The sequence below is a fragment of the Ranitomeya imitator genome, chromosome 8 (assembly GCF_032444005.1).
Source record: "Ranitomeya imitator isolate aRanImi1 chromosome 8, aRanImi1.pri, whole genome shotgun sequence".
NCBI lineage: Eukaryota > Metazoa > Chordata > Amphibia > Anura > Dendrobatidae > Ranitomeya > Ranitomeya imitator.
In genome coordinates, this window is record NC_091289.1 from 94,934,886 (window position 1) to 94,955,226 (window position 20,341).

Consider the following 20,341-nt stretch of genomic DNA (forward strand, 5'->3'; position numbering starts at 1 on the left):
GGCCGGCAGATGGCGACAGATGGCGAGCGCACTGCGCATGCGCCCGCCATTTTCTTTTGCCAAGAAGACTAGGAGGAGCAGCAGGAGGACCCAGGGACACCGGTAAGTATAATAGGGTCCCCGAATCCCCCTATTTCTCTGTCCTCTGATGTGCGATCACATCAGAGGACAGAGAATTAAACTTTGCCGAGACCCCAAAGATCCTCCCAGTGCCGGCCGGCGGGCGCACTGCGCATGCGCCCGCCATTTTGAAGATGGCGGCGCCCATCGGGAGCCACGAGGAGCACCGGGGGAGACAGGTAAGTATCGGGGGGCTACCTGGGACCCCATTTCTCTGTCCTCTGATGTGCGATCACATCGGAGGACAGAGAAATTAAAAAGAAATCGCGTTTTTTTTTTTTTTGCGATCGCCGGTAAACGGTTAATTACCGGCGATCGCAAATGTGGGGTCAGTAAAAAAAAACCCCGAATCATGTTTTCTGGGGTCTCGGCTACCCCCGGCAGCCGAGACCCCGGAGAAAATCCAACTCTGGGGGGCGCTATTTACTTTTTCCACAGCGCCGTTGATTAACGGCGCTGTGGTTTAAGTACCCTTAGCGGCCGCCATTAAAAGGCGTATCGGCGGTCGTTAAGGGGTTAAATAACATTCTGACTATAAATAACTTCTGGTACCCTGCCGGGTATTCTACTAAGTGCAAATTCTGAACAATAATTTAACTTCTCCTTTAAGGGCATATAAGCTGAACCCACTAAAGGTTAACTATAAAGTACTATAAGACAAACTCAACTTTTTCTTTTCTTTCCAACTTCACCAATGCAGGACCGCCTAGCTCCTTGGCTGGGCCTACTGTCACTGTCGCAACCAACTATCGTTCCACAGTTCTCAGGAGGACTCTCTCTCTAACCCCTACGGGTTCACTTTCAACTTTTCCTGTCCTCAATCTCTAGTAACATTATCAACAGTTTCTAAATCTCCACATTATTACAATTTTTAACTTTCCTAAGGCAACATTATACTTAAGTGCAACATGTGAACATTCCCTTTAAGAGGGAACCAAGTCTCTTTGAGGTAGTGCAGATTCTCTCTGTCTGCAAGTCCGTTTGAAAGCAAGACCTTCTGTGCTGTGTTCAAAAGCAGTCTTTTCACAAAGCCTTCTTTCGTTGTAAAACCAGTAGAGGGCACCTTTAATAATGTGCGAACTATTTACAATGCAGTTTGTGAATCATTCACCGTCCATGATTCGGCAGTCCTTAAAACATTGATGAATTTGTGCAAAAATAAAATAGAGCAATAGGGATCCCGGGTAAACAAAGGGACCTCATTAAGGATTAACCCTCGACAGGTTCAAGTAGCAAAAGAGCAGGAAACAGACAGTTAACTATAAAAATTTGTCGGGGTTTCGAGGTTTATTCTCGCGGCGGCAGGTTGCAAGGCATCAGTTGGTAGCGAACACTTCCTGGCCTGGGAAGATCTGTGTTTGACTTCTCATCCGATGCGGTATCAATGTCACTAATCGGTTTTTCAGGTATAATCTGGGTTCGAATGTCAATTTTGGTAGTAGGTTCAGTAGCAGCAATAATGCCCACTGTGGTAGTAGTATTAGGATTTGTCAGTTCAGAGTTAGTCTTAGTCACGGCAGCAGGTGGCACTGCAATGGGGCCTACCAGTAGGCTTTCTGTCACTGGGGCAGGGTCGTTCTTCATACCTGCTTGAGATGCGGTCCCTCCGGTGCTGGCCTGCTCCGTCTCCGCTGGGATCTGGAACGCTGACTGCGGGGCCTCGCGCTGTGGCGTTGTCATCTCTGTTTGCAGTATCTCGCTTTCCGGCAGACGTCTGGCGAGGCTCCCGACGAAGGTCTTCTTCCACCCGGCCACAGCTTCCAGCTCCTGGCACACGAGCTGACTGGTGCGTTCTTTCTTCTGCAGGAGGTCTGGATTCGTCGTCGGTGAAGGGTGCAGTTCTTGCAGGCCTTGGCTGGGAGAGTCCTCGTGCTCCATCCCATGCTCCGGGGTCCGCTCACCTCCCTCCGCCATGTTGGTTTTCGGCACCTCCTCCCCCACCGGGGCAGGGTCAGTGTACTCACCCGCCACCACGATGTCCTGGGGGTCAGCTGGCTCTGCCGACGGCGGGTGCCGCGACGGGGTCGGCAGGGGTTTCGGTCGCGGCACAAGGGGCGGCGTCAGCGTCGATGGATCTTCCGCAGGTGCTACTTGAGACGAGGACTTGGTCTCCACCTGCAGCTGCAGGAGTTGATCGATCAGCTCATCCACGTGGCTGCTGTCCTCCTTATCCTTTTTCCGCTCTCTTCTCCGTGGGCGGTTTAGTTTCTTTGGTCTCCGCCCTCCACTGAGGATCAGGAGGCGGATCTCGGCCGCTGACGGACACATCCTCAAGGTACAGAAATATTTAGACTAGGCGGCCATTGTCGTTCGCGCCCTTCAGCTTGTTCACGCCCACTTCCACGCCCTTCTTCTTCTCCTGCGCTCCTCGTGGCACGGCGGATTTGGCAGGAATCTTGGCGGGAATCTTGGCGGCAAATAGCAATACACAGTCTTGGCAATAAATCACAGTTCAAGCACAATTCTGACACAGTTCCAAGGCACACATGACCTGATTCTTCAGGCTTAAGTACAATCCTGTTCGTGACGCCAAGTTGGAGCGCCCCCAGACGCAGGACCGCGGGTTACTCGGTACCGGACCTCTGCTGGCTCAGTTCTGGGGATGTCATGGTGGCTGGACCCGGTCCGTGACCCTGCTAAGAGGCGTCCAATGAAAGGTGATGCGAGTCTGTCAGGGTTTTGGGTTTTGTGACGCCACCTGTGGTGTTCAGTCAGGGTGACCGACGCTGCTTGGGGTCCACTGGGGTGATGTGATGGAAGCTAGATGGTAAACCTTCCCACAGGTGAAGTGAGTCCCCAGGGCTTCCCAGTAGTGTAGGTGGCAATGGTGTAAGGTGCAGACAATAACGAGGACACAGGGTTGCAGTCTCTTTACCTCTTTACTGAAGACTTCAGGATCCGCAATCCAGAGCACAGTTAACAGGGCTGTCTGAGACCGGCCGGTCCGAAGGCACATCCAGAGTTCTCTTTGCAGGTGGAAATCGTTGCCTACCACTAGCGCCTGTGTGTTGTAGTGCTTCCCTGCTGAGCATTCAGGATAGTTCTCACAACTTCTATTCTCGTTTTATTTCTAATTCGTTCACGTTCTTTCTAGTTCTCCGTCCCCCAGGTATGTTATGGCTAGGACGCACCCGTTTGACGGGTAGGCTCGGAGTTCTTCCGGGACCCTAGAGACGCCCCTCTCCACGCGTTGCCCCTATGTCTGCTTAGGTGATGTAAGGTAGACAGCCAACCTATAATTAACTGTCCTGCGGAGTTTGAAGTAAGGCATAGAGTCAGTTACTTCCTCGGTGTTCCGGCCACGCGCCTCAGTAGGAAGTTGCTGTTCTCGGGGCACGACTCCTACTGGCTCTCCTTTGTGCTTGATCTCGTTTCTCACTGTCCACAATATCCTTCGCTTTGTGTCTCTTTCTTAGGTTACCTCCGCAATGTAGTGCAGGCGCGGTTCCGTAACGTTCTATTCTGGTCGCTAGGTACCTGCCAGGTTCCCACGCCTGACAGGGCCCTCCCTGAATCTTCTCCCTGCAACACCCCCTGCCACGGGATGTTGCCTGAATCCAACCCAGTCAGCTTCTGATCTAACTTCCTATCCAACCCCTAGTTTTACCAGTGTGAGGAGTGGCCCAATAAATAAAGCCTTTTTCTCCCCCTAGTGGCCGGAGTGTGAAGTGTAATGTGTGCTGGTGATACCTGGTCAGAAGAACTCCTTTAGTGCCATCAGACATACCATCACTCCCCTTAGTGGCAGAGCGATGTTACTGCAACGACCAGATCTCTGGGGCGCTGCACTTGCACACTTCTTATTTAACTGGCGGCTATATTACTTCTCTTACGTGCTCACCCGTGCGGCTGTGCGCATCGCGCTGTGCACGGGCGGCTCCGGCCTGTGGGCGGGCGTCTTGGTGCCCTGTGCGCGATCCCCAGGTCTTTGCCTGGCGCTTGCGCACTGGGCTTGATGCCCAGCCCCCATTCCTGACCCGTCCATCTCAAGTGCGCATGTGCCGCTGGCGCCGCTCGGATTGGCCAGAACCACACATGTAACCGGGGTCGGGGGGGGTTATTAGAAGGTCCTGCACTGCCGTACATTCATCCCCTTGAAAAAGCGGCATTGTAGAGCCGCAAAACGCGCGTCGGGCGCTCTTTTGTTCCGGCGGGACCCCCCACCTTAGCCCTCTATTGGTAAGCCTACCTGCGATACTTATAATATTATTATGCATCACATACCATAATTACTATAGCCCGTTCCTTGGCTATTGCACCGGCTTAGACACATTTAGGTTTGCCTGACACTTTACCTTCCATGTGTGGTTTTTTTCTGTTTCCCCTCTGTGATGGTTCATGTATGTACATAAGGGGGTAACGGGGGGAAGTCCCTTTCCTGTGCTTGACTAGGTTATGCCCATTACTGGAATGTATTACTATTTTAACATTTTGTACTAATAAAGACACTTGTTTATATAAATTTATACTGTACGCTCCTCTTTTCTCCAGCTCATATATGTATTTTATGGAGCTTATCTGATTTGTCTGGGGGAACTTATAGTTTTTGTGCCTTGGCCCAGACTATCGCTATGACATTGGGACTAGGGTTGAGCGAAACGGATCGTTCATTTTCATAAGTCGCCGACTTTTGGCAAAGTCAGGTTTCATGAAACCTGTTGTGAATTCTGTTGTCGGGCTCCCTCCTGTGGTCATGAATGGTACTTCGGCTGGTTCTGTCCATGGACTTCCTCTGGTGGGTGTTTCTGAGTTTCCTTCCACAGGTGACGAGGTTAATTCGTTAGCTGCTGCTCTATTTAACTCCACTTAGATCTTTGCTCCATGCCACCTGTCAATGTTCCAGTATTGGTTTAGTTCACTCCTGGATCATTCTTGTGACCTGTCTTCCCAACAGAAGCTAAGTTCCAGCTTGTATTTCTTTGGTTTGCTATTTTTCTGTCCAACTTGCAATTTTTATTGTTGTCTTGCTTGCTGGAAGCTCTGGGACGCAGAGGGAGCGCCTCCGCACCGTGAGTCGGTGCGGAGGGTCTTTTTGCGCCCTCTGCGTGGTCTTTTTGTAGGTTTTTGTGCTGATCGCAAAGTAACCTTTCCTATCCTTGGTCTGTTCAGTAAGTCGGGCCTCACTTTACTAAATCTATTTAATCTCTGTGTTTGTATTTTCATCTTACTCACAGTCATTATATGTGGGGGGCTGCCTTTTCCTTTGGGGAATTTCTCTGAGGCAAGGTAGGCTTAATTTTTCTATCTTCAGGGCTAGCTAGTTTCTTAGGCTGTGCCGAGTTGCATAGGGAGCGTCAGGCGCAATCCACGGCTATTTCTAGTGTGTTTGATAGGATTAGGGATTGCGGTCAGCAGAGTTCCCACGTCCCAGAGCTCGTCCTTTATTATCAGTAACTATCAGGTCATTCCGTGTGCTCTTAACCACCAGGTCCATTATTGTCCTGACCACCAGGTCATAACAGTACAGGTGGCCCAAAGTTCTAATGCATCTCAATAGAGGGATAAGAGAAGTTCTGAGACCATTTTTTTTTCTTTGCAGTGTGTTTTGTCTCTTTTTTCCCCTTTACCTCTGGGTGGTTCAGGACACCGGTGTAAACATGGATATTCAAGGTCTGTCCTCTTGGATGGATAATCTCACTACAAGGGTACAAAACATTCAAGATTTTGTGGTTCAGAATCCGATGTCTGAGCCTAGGATTCCAATTCCTGATTTGTTTTTTGGTGATAGATCTAAGTTCTTGAATTTCAAAAATAATTGTAAATTATTTCTTGCCTTGAAACCTCGCTCTTCAGGTGACCCTGTTCAACAAGTAAAGATCATTATTTCTTTGTTACGTGGTGACCCTCAAGACTGGGCATTTTCCCTTGCGCCAGGATATCCGGCATTGCGTGATGTTGATGCCTTTTTCCTGGCGCTTGGATTGCTTTATGACGAACCTAATTCAGTGGATCAGGCAGAGAAAATCTTGCTGGCTCTGTGTCAGGGTCAGGATGAAGCGGAGATATATTGTCAGAAGTTTAGAAAGTGGTCTGTGCTCACTCAGTGGAATGAATGTGCCCTGGCAGCAATCTTCAGAAAGGGTCTCTCTGAAGCCCTTAAGGATGTCATGGTGGGGTTTCCCATGCCTGCTGGTCTGAATGAGTCTATGTCCTTGGCCATTCAGATCTATCGACGCTTGCGTGAGCGTAAAGCTGTGCACCATTTGGCGGTACTATCTGAGCATGGGCCTGAGCCTATGCAATGTGATAGGACTTTGACCAGAGCTGAACGGCAAGAACACAGACGTCGGAATGGGCTATGTTTTTACTGTGGTGATTCCACTCATGCTATCTCCGTTTGTCCTAAGCGCACTAAGCTAAGGTCTGCCACCATTGGTACGGTACAGTCTAAATTTCTATTGTCTGTTACTCTGATTTGCTCTTTGTCATCCTATTCTGTTATGGCATTTGTGGATTCAGGCGCTGCCCTGAATTTGATGGACTTGGAGTATGCTAGGCGCTGTGGTTTTTTCTTGGAGCCCTTGCAGTATCCTATTCCATTGAGAGGAATTGATGCTACGCCTTTGGCCAAGAATAAGCCTCAGTACTGGACCCAATTGACCATGTGCATGGCTCCTGCACATCAGGAGGATATCCGCTTTCTGGTGTTGCATAATCTGCATGATGTGGTCGTTTTGGGGTTGCCATGGCTACAGGTTCATAATCCAGTATTGGACTGGAAATCTATGTCTGTGTCCAGCTGGGGTTGCCAGGGGGTACATGGTGATGTTCCATTTTTGTCTATTTCGTCATCCACCCCTTCTGAAGTTCCAGAGTTTTTGTCGGATTATCGGGATGTATTTGATGAGCCCAAAGCCAGTGCTCTACCTCCTCATAGGGATTGCGATTGTGCAATTAATTTGATTCCTGGTAGTAAGTTTCCTAAGGTCCGATTGTTCAATTTATCTGTGCCAGAACACGCCGCTATGCGGAGTTATATAAAGGAATCCTTGGAGAAAGGCCATATTCGCCCGTCGTCATCACCGTTAGGAGCAGGGTTCTTTTTTGTGGCCAAGAAGGATGGTTCTTTGAGACCTTATATTGATTACCGCCTTCTTAATAAAATTACAGTCAAATTTCAGTATCCCTTGCCATTGCTATCTGATTTGTTTGCTCGTATTAAAGGGGCTAGTTGGTTCACCAAGATAGATCTTCGAGGGGCGTATAATGTGGTGCGTATTAAACAAGGCGATGAATGGAAAACAGCATTTAATACGCCCGAGGGCCATTTTGAGTACCTGGTTATGCCATTCGGGCTTTCCAATGCTCCATCAGTATTTCAGTCCTTTATGCATGACATCTTCCGAGAGTACCTGGATAAATTCCTGATTGTGTATTTGGATGATATTTTGGTCTTTTCGGATGATTGGGAGTCTCATGTGAAGCAGGTCAGAATGGTGTTCCAGGTCCTTCGTGCGAATTCCTTGTTTGTGAAGGGGTCAAAGTGTCTCTTTGGAGTTCAGAAGGTTTCATTTTTGGGGTTCATTTTTTCCCCTTCTACTATCGAGATGGACCCTGTTAAAGTCCAGGCCATTTACGATTGGACTCAGCCGACATCTGTGAAGAGCCTGCAGAAGTTCCTGGGCTTTGCTAATTTTTATCGGCGCTTCATCGCTAATTTTTCTACTGTTGCTAAACCGTTGACTGATTTGACCAAGAAGGGTGCTGATGTGGTCAATTGGTCTTCTGCAGCTGTAGAGGCTTTTCAGGAATTGAAGCGTCGTTTTTCTTCTGCCCCTGTGTTGTGCCAGCCAGATGTTTCGCTCCCGTTTCAGGTTGAGGTTGATGCTTCTGAGATTGGAGCAGGGGCTGTTTTGTCGCAAAGAAGTTCTGATGGCTCGGTGATGAAGCCATGTGCTTTCTTTTCTAGAAAGTTTTCGCCTGCTGAGCGTAACTATGATGTTGGTAATCGTGAGTTGTTGGCCATGAAGTGGGCATTCAAGGAGTGGCGTCATTGGCTGGAAGGAGCCAAGCATCGCGTGGTGGTCTTGACAGATCACAAGAATTTGACTTATCTTGAGTCTGCCAAACGGTTGAATCCGAGACAGGCTCGATGGCCGTTATTTTTCTCCCGTTTTGATTTTGTGGTTTCGTACCTTCCGGGCTCTAAGAATGTGAAGGCTGATGCCCTGTCAAGGAGTTTTGTGCCTGACTCTCCGGGTGTTCCTGAGCCGGCGGGTATTCTCAAAGAGGGGGTAATTTTGTCTGCCATCTCCCCTGATTTGCGGCAGGTGCTGCAAAAATTTCAGGCTGATAGACCTGACCGTTGCCCAGCGGAGAAACTGTTTGTCCCTGATAGATGGACTAGTAGAGTTATCTCTGAGATTCATTGTTCAGTGTTGGCTGGGCATCCTGGAATCTTTGGTACCAGAGATTTGGTGGCTAGATCCTTCTGGTGGCCGTCTTTGTCGCGGGATGTGCGTTCTTTTGTGCAGTCCTGTGGGACTTGTGCTCGGGCTAAGCCCTGCTGTTCTCGTGCCAGTGGGTTGCTTTTGCCCTTGCCGGTACCGAAGAGGCCCTGGACGCATATTTCTATGGATTTTATTTCGGATCTCCCCGTCTCTCAAAAGATGTCGGTCATTTGGGTGGTTTGTGATCGCTTTTCTAAGATGGTCCATTTGGTACCTTTGTCTAAATTGCCTTCCTCCTGTGATTTGGTGCCATTATTTTTCCAGCATGTGGTTCGTTTACATGGTATCCCGGAGAACATCGTTTCTGACAGAGGTTCCCAGTTTTTTCGAGGTTTTGGCGATCCTTTTGTGCTAGGATGGGCATTGATTTGTCTTTTTCCTCGGCTTTCCATCCTCAGACAAATGGCCAAACCGAACGAACTAATCAAACTTTGGAAACATATCTGAGATGCTTTGTTTCTGCTGATCAGGATGATTGGGTGTCCTTTTTGCCGTTGGCTGAGTTCGCCCTTAATAATCGGGCCAGCTCGGCTACTTTGGTTTCGCCATTTTTCTGCAATTCTGGTTTCCATCCTCGTTTCTCTTCAGGGCAGGTTGAGTCTTTGGACTGTCCTGGTGTAGATACTGTGGTGGATAGGTTGCAGCAGATTTGGACTCATGTGGTGGACAATTTGATATTGTCCCAGGAGAAGGCTCAACGTTTCGCTAACCGCCGGCGCTGTGTGGGTCCCCGACTTCGTGTTGGGGATTTGGTTTGGTTGTCGTCTCGTTATGTTCCTATGAAGGTTTCCTCTCCTAAGTTTAAGCCTCGTTTCATTGGTCCGTACAAGATTTCTGAGGTTATCAATCCTGTGTCATTTCGTTTGGCCCTTCCTGCTTCTTTTGCCATCCATAATGTGTTCCATAGTTCGTTATTGCGGAGATACGTGGTGTCTGTGGTTCCATCCGTTGATCCTCCTGCCCCGGTGTTGGTTGAGGTGGAGTTGGAGAATATGGTGGAGAAGATTTTGGATTCTCGTGTTTCGAGACGGAAACTCCAGTACCTGGTCAAGCGGAAGGGTTATGGTCAGGAAGATAATTCCTGGGTTTTTGCCTCTGATGTTCATGCTGCCGATCTGGTTCGTGCCTTTCATTTGGCTCATCCTGGTCGGCCTGGGGGCTCTGGTGAGGGTTCGGTGACCCCTCCTCAAGGGGGGGGTACTGTTGTGAATTCTTTTGTCGGGCTCCCTCCTGTGGTCATGAATGGTACTTCGGCTGGTTCTGTCCATGGACTTCCTCTGGTGGGTGTTTCTGAGTTTCCTTCCACAGGTGACGAGGTTAATTCGCTAGCTGCTGCTCTATTTAACTCCACTTAGATCTTTGCTCCATGCCACCTGTCAATGTTCCAGTATTGGTTTAGTTCAGTCCTGGATCGTTCTTGTGACCTGTCTTCCCAACAGAAGCTAAGTTCCAGCTTGTATTTCTTTGGTTTGCTATTTTTCTGTTCAGCTTGCAATTTTTATTGTTGTCTTGCTTGCTGGAAGCTCTGGGACGCAGAGGGAGCGCCTCCGCACCGTGAGTCCGTGCGGAGGGTCTTTTTGCGCCCTCTGCGTGGTCTTTTTGTAGGTTTTTGTGCTGATCGCAAAGTAACCTTTCCTATCCTCGGTCTGTTCAGTAAGTCGGGCCTCACTTTGCTAAATCTATTTAATCTCTGTGTTTGTATTTTCATCTTACTCACAGTCATTTTATGTGGGGGGCTGCCTTTTCCTTTGGGGAATTTCTCTGAGGCAAGGTAGGCTTAATTTTTCTATCTTCAGGGCTAGCTAGTTTCTTAGGCTGTGCCGAGTTGCATAGGGAGCGTCAGGCGCAATCCACGGCTATTTCTAGTGTGTTTGATAGGATTAGGGATTGCGGTCAGCAGAGTTCCCACGTCCCAGAGCTCGTCCTTTATTATCAGTAACTATCAGGTCATTCCGTGTGCTCTTTACCACCAGGTCCATTATTGTCCTGACCACCAGGTCATAACAGAAACCCGACTTGATCCCTGTGTGGGGTCGGCCATGCGGTACGCGACTTTCGCGCCAAAGTCGCGTTTCAATGACGCGAAAAGCGCCATTTCTCAGCCAATGAAGGTGGATGCAGAGTGTGGGCAGCGTGATGACATAGATCTCAGTCCCCACCATCTTAGAGAAGGGCATTGCTGTGATTGGCTTGCTGTCTGCGGCGTCACAGGGGCTATAAAGGGGCGTTCCTGCCGACCGCCATCTTACTGTTGCTGATCTGAGCATAGGGAGAGGTTGCTGCCGCTTCGTCAGAAGCAGGGATAGCGTTAGGCAGGGTACATTAACCCCCAAACCGCTTGTGCTGTAGCGATTTCCACTGTCCAACACCACCTTTTGTTTGCAGGGACAGTGGAGGCTACATTTTTTTTTCCTCAGCGCTGTAGCTCATTGGGCTGCCCTAGAAGGCTCCCTGATAGCTGCATTGCTGTTTATACACCGCTGTGCAAACCAACTGCTTTTGTCAAAGCACAAATCCTGTTGTTCCTTCCTTTCTGCACAGCTATTTTGTTTGTTTGTCCACACTTTTGATTTAATTTGTGCAGCAGTCCACTCCTTGTTATTGCTGCCTGCCATACATTGCTGAGATAACTGCAGGGAGATAGTAATTGTAGGACAGTCCCTTTTCTTTTTTTTCTCGTTACATCTCTTCAAGCCACTTTCTGCCACAGAAAATATACTCTAATACAGTGGCCCACATTTATTCACTAGTCTCCCTGAATAAAAAAAAAAGGGTGCAGATTAAAATTGGCAAATCTGCATCAGTGGCAGTCCTGTGTGTGGCATCTGTGTCTCATTTTCTGGCACAGAAGACATACAGTCTAACAGTGGGCCTGATTTCTTGCCAATTCTCCCAGAAATAAAAAAAATAAATAGTGGGAGATTAATATTGGCATTTGTGCTTCAGTGCCAGTCGTGTGTGCCATCTCTCTCAAATTGTGGGGCACAGAAAGCCTAGTGTCTAAGGCCGGCGTCACACACAGCGTATGAAAATACGGTCTGTATATTACGGCCGTAATACGCTGAAAAGTCCCAAAAATAGTGGTCTGTAGCACATGGCATCTTCCGTATGTAATCCGTATGGCAGCCGTACTGCGTGTTTTTATCGCAGGCTTGCAAAACCGACATACGGCTATACAAGGGATCCATGTGTTAAAAAAAACCCATATATACTGTCTATATATATATATATATATATATATATATATATATATATATATGTGTCAGTAGACACATATATGTATATATATTATTACTTCATACAGCGCTAGATAGCTTTAAAGCCGGTAATTCAATTGCCGGCTTTTGCTTTCTCCTTCCTAAACCCGACATGATATGAGACATGGTTTACATACAGTAAACCATCTCATATCACCATTTTTTTGCATATTCCACACTACTAATGTTAGTAGTGTGTATATGCAAAATTTGGCCGTTCTAGCTATTAAATTAAAGGGTTAAATGGCGGAAAAAATTGGCGTGGGCTCCCGCACAATTTTTTCCGCCAGAGTAGTAAAGCCAGTGACTGAGGGCAGATATTAATAGCCTGGAGAGGGTCCATGGTTATTGCCCCCCCCCCGGCTAAAAACATCTGCCCCCAGCCACCCCAGAAAAGGCACATCTGGAAGATGTGCCTATTCTGGCACTTGGCCACTCTCTTCCCATTCCCGTGTAGCGGTGGGATATGGGGTAATGAAGGGTTAATGCCACCTTGCTATTGTAAGGTGACTTTAAGCCAAATTAATAATGGAGAGGCGTCAATTATGACACCTATCCATTATTAATCCAATACTAGTAAGGGGTTAAAAAAAACACAAACACATTATTAAAAATTATTTTAATGAAAAAATCACAAAGGTTGTTGTAATAATTTATTCTTCGCTCAATCCACTCACTGAAGACCCTCGATCTGTAACAAAAAAAAATAATAAACCAACAATATACATACCTTCCGAAGATCTGTAACATCCAACGATGTAAATCCATCTGAAGGGGTTAAAATATTTTGCAGCCACGAGCTTCGCTAATGCAGCTGCTCATGGCTGCAAAACCCCAGAGAATGAAGGTAAAGTAGGTCAATGACCTATATTTACCTTCATTTGCGGTGAGGCGCCCTCTGCTGGTTGTCCCTAGATTGTGGGAACTTTCCTAGAAAGCTCCCTGGCTCGAGATCATAAGAGGGCACCCTCTGCTGGTTGTCCTCATATGAACTCGAGCCTGGGAGCTTTCTAGGAAACTTCCCACGATCTAGGGACAACCAGCAGAGGGCGCCTCACCGCAAATGAAGGTAAATATAGGTCATTGACCTACTTTACCTTCATTCTCCGGGGTTTTGCAGCTATGAGCAGCTGCATTAGCGGAGCTCGTGGCTGCAAAATATTTTAACCCCTTCAGATGGATTTACATCGTTGGACGTTACAGATCTTCGGAAGGTATGTATATTGTTGGTTTATTATTTTTTTTGGTTACAGATCGAGGGTCTTCAGTGAGTGGATTGAGCGAAGAATAAATTATTACAACAACCTTTGTGATTTTTTCATTAAAATCATTTTTAATAATGTTTGTGTTTTTTTTAACCCTTTACTAGTATTGGATTAATAATGGATAGGTGTCATAATTGACGCCTCTCCATTATTAATTTGGCTTAATGTTACCTTGCAATAGCAAGGTGGCATTAACCCTTCATTACCCCATATCCCACCGCTACACGGGAATGGGAAGAGAGTGGCCAAGTGCCAGAATAGGCGCATCTTCCAGATGTTCCTTTTCTGGGGTGGCTGGGGGCAGATGTTTTTAGCCGGGGGGGGGCCAATAACCATGGACCCTCTCCAGGCTATTAATATCTGCCCTCAGTCACTGGCTTTCTACTCTGGCGGAGAAAATTGTGCGGGAGCCCACGCCAATTTTTTCCGCCATTTAACCCTTTAATTTAACCCCTTCCCGACCCATGACGCCACGTAGGCGTCATGAAACTCGGTGCCAATCCGACCCATGACGCCTATGTGGCGTCATGGAAAGATCGCGTCCCTGCAGATCGGGTGAAAGGGTTAACTCCCATTTCACCCGATCTGCAGGGACAGGGGGAGTGGTAGTTTAGCCCAGGGGGGGTGGCTTCACCCCCTCGTGGCTACGATCGCTCTGATTGGCTGTTGAAAGTGAAACTGCCAATCAGAGCGATTTGTAATATTTCACCTATTATAACGGGTGAAATATTACAATCCAGCCATGGCCGATGCTGAAATATCATCGGCCATGGCTGGAAATACTAATGTGCCCCCACCCCACCGATCGCCCCCCCAGCCCTCCGATCTGGCCGGTACACTGCTCCGGCTCCCCTCCGTCCAGTGCTCCGCTCCCCCCCGTGCTCTTGTCCGCTCCCCCCGTGCTCCAATCACCCCCCCGTGCTCCAATCACCCCCCCTGCACTCCGATCCACCCCCCCCCGGTGCTCCGTTCCACCCCCCCGTGCTCCATTCCACCCCCCCCCGTGCTCCGTTCCACGCCCCCCGTGCTCCGTTCCACCCCTCCCGCGCTCCGATCCCCCCCCCGTGCTCCGATCCCCCCCCCGTGGTCCCCCCCCCCACCCCATCATACTTACCGATCCAGCCGGGGTCCCGTCCGTCTTCTCCCTGGGCGCCGCCATCTTCCAAGATGGCGGGCGCATGCGCAGTGCGCCCGCCGAATCTGCCGGCCGGCAGATTCGTTCCAAAGTGCATTTTGATCACTGAGATAGTTTATATCTCAGTGATCAAAATAAAAAAAATAATAAATGACCCCCCCCCTTTGTCACCCCCATAGGTAGGGACAATAAAAAAATAAAGAAATTTTTTTTTCCCACTAATGTTAGAATAGGGTTAGGGTTAGGGGTAGGGTTAGGGTTAGGGGTAGGGTTAGGGGTAGGGTTAGTGTTAGGGCTAGGGGTAGGGTTAGGGTTAGGGCTTCGGTATGTGCACACGTATTCTGGTCCTCTGCGGATTTTTCCGCTGCGGATTTGATAAATCCGCAGTGCTAAACCGCTGCGGATTTATAGCGGATTTACCGCGGTTTTTCTGCGCATTTCACTGCGGTTTTACAACTGCGATTTTCTATTTGAGCAGTTGTAAAACCGCTGCGGAATCCGCACAAAGAAGTGACATGCTGCGGAATGTAAACCGCTGCGTTTCCGTGCAGTTTTTCCGCAGCATGTGTACAGCGATTTTTGTTTCCCGTAGGTTTACATTGAACTGTAAACTCATGGGAAACTGCTGCGGATCCGCAGCGTTTTCCGCAGCGTGTGCACATACCTTTAGAATTAGGCTATGTGCACACGGTGCGGATTGGCCGCTGCGGATTCGCAGCAGTGTTCCATCAGGTTTACAGTACCATGTAAACATATGAAAAACCAAATCCGCTGTGCCCATGGTGCGGAAAATACCGCGCGGAAACGCTGCGTTGTATTTTCCGCAGCATGTCAATTCTTTGTGCGGATTCCGCAGCGTTTTACACCTGTTCCTCAATAGGAATCCGCAGGTGAAATCCGCACAAAAAACACTGGAAATCCGCGGAAAATCCGCAGGTAAAACGCAGTGCCTTTTACCCGCCGATTTTTCAAAAATGGTGCGGAAATATCTCACACGAATCCGCAACGTGGGCACATAGCCTTAGGGTTAGGGTTGGAATTAGGGTTGTGGTTAGGGTTGTGATTAGGGTTATGGCTACAGTTGGGATTAGGGTTAGGGGTGTGCGGGGGTTAGTGTTGGAGTTAGAATTGAGGGGTTACCACTGTTTAGGCACATCAGGGGTCTCCAAACGCAACATGGCGCCACCATTGATTCCAGCCAATCTCGTATTCAAAAAGTCAAATGGTGCTCCCTCACTTCCGAGCCCTGACGTGTGCCCAAACAGTGGTTTACCCCCACATATGGGGTACCAGCATACTCAGGACAAACTGCGCAACAATTACTGGGGTCCAATTTCTCCTGTTACCCTTGTGAATCAAAAAAAATGCTTGCTAAAACATAATTTTTGAGGAAAGAAAAATGATTTTTTATTTTCACGGCTCTGCGTTGTAAACGTCTGTGAAGCACTTGGGGGTTCAAAGTGCTCACCACATATCTAGATAAGTTCCTTGGGGGGTCTAGTTTCTAAAATGGGGTCACTTGTGGGGGTTTCTACTGTTTAGGCACACCAGGGGCTCTGCAAACGCAACGTGACACCCGCATACCATTCCATCAAAGTCTGCATTTCAAAAGTCACTACTTCCCTTCTGAGCCCCGACGTGTGCCCAAACAGTGGTTTACCCCCACTCATGGGGTATCAGCGTACTCAGGAGAAACTGGACAACAACTTTTGGGGTCCAATTTCTCCTGTAACCCTTGGGAAAATAAAAAATTCTGGGCTAAATAATTATTTTTGAGGAAAGAAAACGTATTTATTATTTTCACGGCTCTGCATTATAAACTTCTATGAAGCACTTGGGGGTTCAAAGTGCTCACCACACATCTAGATAAGTTCCTTTCGGGGTCTAGTTTCCAAAATGCGGTCACTTGTGGGGGGTTTCTACTGTTAAGCCACATCAGGGGCTCTGCAAACGCAACGTGACGCCCACAGAGCATTCCATCAAAGTCTGCATTTCAAAACGTCACTACTTCACTTCCGAGCCTCGGCATGTGCCCAAACAGTGGTTTACCCCCACATATGGGGTATCAGCGTACTCAGGAGAAACTGGTCAACAACTTTTGGGGTCCAATTTCTTCTGTAACCCTTGGGAAAATAAAAAATTCTGGGCTAAATAATTATTTTTGAGGAAAGAAAACGTATTTATTATTTTCACGGCTCTGCATTATAAACTTCTATGAAGCACTTGGGGGTTCAAAGTGCTCACCACACATCTAGATAAGTTCCTTTGGGGGTCTAGTTTCCAAAATGGGGTCACTTGTGGGGGGTTTCTACTGTTAAGCCACATCAGGGGCTCTGCAAACGCAACGTGACGCCCACAGAGCATTCCATCAAAGTCTGCATTTCAAAACGTCACTACTTCACTTCCGAGCCCCGGCATGTGCCCAAACAGTGATTTACCCCCACATATGGGGTATCAGCGTACTCAGGAGAAACTGAACAACAACTTTTGGGGTCAAATTTCTCCTGTTACCCTTGGGAAAATAAAAAATTGCAGGCTAAAAGATCATTTTTGAGAAAATAATTTTTTTTTTTTTATTTTCATGGCTCTGCGTTATAAACTTCTGTGAAGCACTTGGGGGTTCAAAGTCCTCACCATACATCTAGATTAGTTCATTTGGGGGTCTAGTTTCCAAAATGGTGTCATTTCTGGGGGATCTCCAATGTTTAGGCACACAGGGGCTCTCCAAACGTGACATGGTGTCCGCTAATGATTGGAGCTAATTTTCCATTTAAAAAGCCAAATGGCGTGCCATCCCTTCCGAGCCCTGCCGTGCGCCCAAACAGTGGTTTACCCCCACATATAGGGTATCAGCATACTCAGGACAAACTGGACAACAATATTTGGGGTCCAATTTCTCCTATTATCCTTGGCAAAATAGGAAATTCCAGGCTAAAAAATCATTTTTGAGGAAAGAAAAATTATTTTTTATTTTCATGGCTCTGCGTTATAAACTTCTGTGAAGCACCTGGGGGTTTAAAGTGCTCAATATGCATCTATATAAGTTCCTTGGGGGGTCTAGTTTCCAAAATGGGGTCACTTGTGGGGGAGCTCCAATGTTTAGGCACACAGGGGCTCTCCAAACGCGACATGGTGTCCGCTAACAATTGGAGCTAATTTTCCATTCAAAAAGTCAAATGGCGCGCCTTCCCTTCCGAGCCCTGCCGAGTGCCCAAACAGTGGTTTACCCCCACATATGAGGTATCGACGTACTCGGGAGAAATTGTCCAACAAATTTTATGATCCATTTTATCCTACTGCCCATGTGAAAATGAAAAAATTGAGGCGAAAAGAATTTTTTTGTGAAAAAAAAGTAATTTTTCATTTTTACAGATCAATTTGTGAAGCACCTGAGGGTTTAAAGTCTCACTAGGCATCTAAATAAGTTCCTTGGGGGGTCTAGTTTCCAAAATGGGGTCACTTGTGGGGGAGCGCCAATGTTTAGGCACACAGGAGCTATCCAAACGCGACATGGTGTCCGCTAACGATGGAAATAATTTTTCATTCAAAAAGTCAAATGGCGCTCCTTCCCTTCCGAGCCTTACCATGTGCCCAAACAGTGGTTTACCCCCACATGTGAGGTATTGGTGTACTCAGGAGAAATTGCCCAACACATTTTAGGATCCATTTTATCCTGTTGCCCATGTGAAAATGAAAAAATTGAGGCTAAAAGAATTTTTTTGTGAAAAAAAAGTACTTTTTCATTTTTACGGATCAATTTGTGAAGCACCTGGGGGTTCAAAGTGCTCACTATGCATCTAGATAAGTTCCTTGGGGCTATAGTTTCCAAAATGGGGTCACTTGTGGGGGAGCTCCAATTTTTAGGCACACGGGGGCTCTCCAAACGTGACATGGTGTCCGCTAAAGAGTGGAGCCAATTTTTGATTCAAAAAGTCAAATGGCGCTCCTTCCCTTCCAAGCCCTGCCGTGCGCCCAAACAGTGGTTTACCCCCACATATGAGGTATCACCGTACTCAGGACAAATTGGACAACAACTTTCATGGTTCAGTTTCTCTTTTTACTATTGGGAAAATAAAAAAATTGTTGCTAAAAGATCATTTTTGTGACTAAAAAGTTAAATGTTCATTTTTTCCTTCCATGTTGCTTCTGCTGCTGTGAAGCACCTGAAGGGTTAATAAACTTCTTGAATGTGGTTTTGAGCACCTTGAGGGGTGCAGTTTTTAGAATGGTGTCACTTTTGGGTATTTTCAGCCATATAGACCCCTCAAACTGACTTCAAATGTGAGGTGGTCCCTAAAAAAAATGGTTTTGTAAATTTTGTTGTAAAAATGACAAATCGCTGGTCAAATTTTAACCCTTATAACTTCCTAACAAAAAAAAAAATTGTTTCCAAAATTGTGCTGATGTAAAGTAAACATGTGGGAAATGTTATTTATTAACTATTTTGTGTCACATATCTCTCTGGTTTAACAGAATAAAAATTCAAAATGTGAAAATTGCGAAATTTTCAAAATTTTTGCCAAATTTCCGTTTTTATCACAAATAAACGCAGAATTTATTGACCTAAATTTACCACTAACATGAAGCCCAATATGTCACGAAAAAACAATCTCAGAACCGCTAGGATCCGTTGAAGCGTTCCTGAGTTATTACCTCATAAAGGGACACTGGTCAGAATTGCAAAAAACGGCAAGGTCTTTAAGGTCAAAATAGGCTGGGTCATGAAGGGGTTAATAGCTAGAACGGCCAAATTTTGCATATACACACTAATAACATTAGTAGTGTGGAATATGCAAAAAAATGGGGATATGAGATGGTTTACTGTATGTAACCATGTATCATATCATGTCGGGTTTAGGAAGGAGATAGCAAAAGCCGGTAATTGAATTACCGGCTTTAAAGCTATCTAGCGCTGTATGAAGTAATAATATATATACATATATGTGTCTCAATGACATATATATATATATATATATATATATATATATATACCTATTCTATGTGGACACATTTATTCTACCTATTCTACTGTAAGCTGTCAGTGTGATTTTACTGTACACCGCACTGAATTACCGGCTTTTCTCTCTAACAGCGCTGCGTATTCCTCGCAAGTCACACTGCTGGTCCGTGTGTATTCCGTATTTTTGGGGCTTCCATAGACTTTCATTAACGTTTTATTTGCGCAATACGGTGACAAACGCAGCATGCTGCGATTTTGTACGGCCGTAGAAAGCCGTATAATACTGATCAGTAAAATACGGCAGATAGGAGCAGGGGCATAGAGAATCATTGAGCCGTATGTTATGCGAGTTTTACGGACGTAGTTTCTGCGCTCTTACGTCCGTAAAACTCGCAAGTGTGACGGCAGCCTAATACTGTTTTTTGTTTGTTTGTTTTTTAATTCTCCCTTAAAAAAATAATAGTGGGAGATTAATATTGGCATTTGTGCTTCAGTTCCAGTCGTGTGTGCCATCTCTCTCAAATTGTGGGGCACAGAAAGCCGAGTGTCTAATACTGTTTTTTTTTTTTTTTTTTTTTTTAATTCTCCCTGAAAAAAAATAAATAGTGGGAGATTAATATTGGCATTTGTGCTTCAGTGCCAGTCGTGTGTGCCATCTCTCTCAAATTGTGGGGCACAGAAAGCCTAGTGTCTAATACTGTTTTTTTTTTTTTTTTTTTTTATTCTCCCTTAAAAAAAAAAATAGTAGGAGATTAATATTGGCATTTGTGCTTGAGTGCCAGTCGTGTGTGCCATCTCTCTCAAATTGTGGGGCACATAAAGCGTAGTGTCTAATACCGTTTTATTTTTTTGTTTTTAAATTCTCCCTGAAAAAAAATAAATAGTGGGAGATTAATATTGGCATTTGTGCTTGAGTGCCAGTCGTGTGTGCCATCTCTCTCAAATTGGGGGGCACAGAAAGCCTAGTGTCTAATACTGTTTTTTTTTTGGGTTTTAAATTCTCCCTTAAAAAAATAATAGTGGGAGATTAATATTGGCATTTGTGCTTGAGTGCCAGTCGTGTGCCATCCCTCTCAAATTGTGGGGCACATAAAGCGTAGTGTCTAATACCGTTTTATTTTTTGTTTTTAAATTCTCCCTTAAAAAAAAAATAG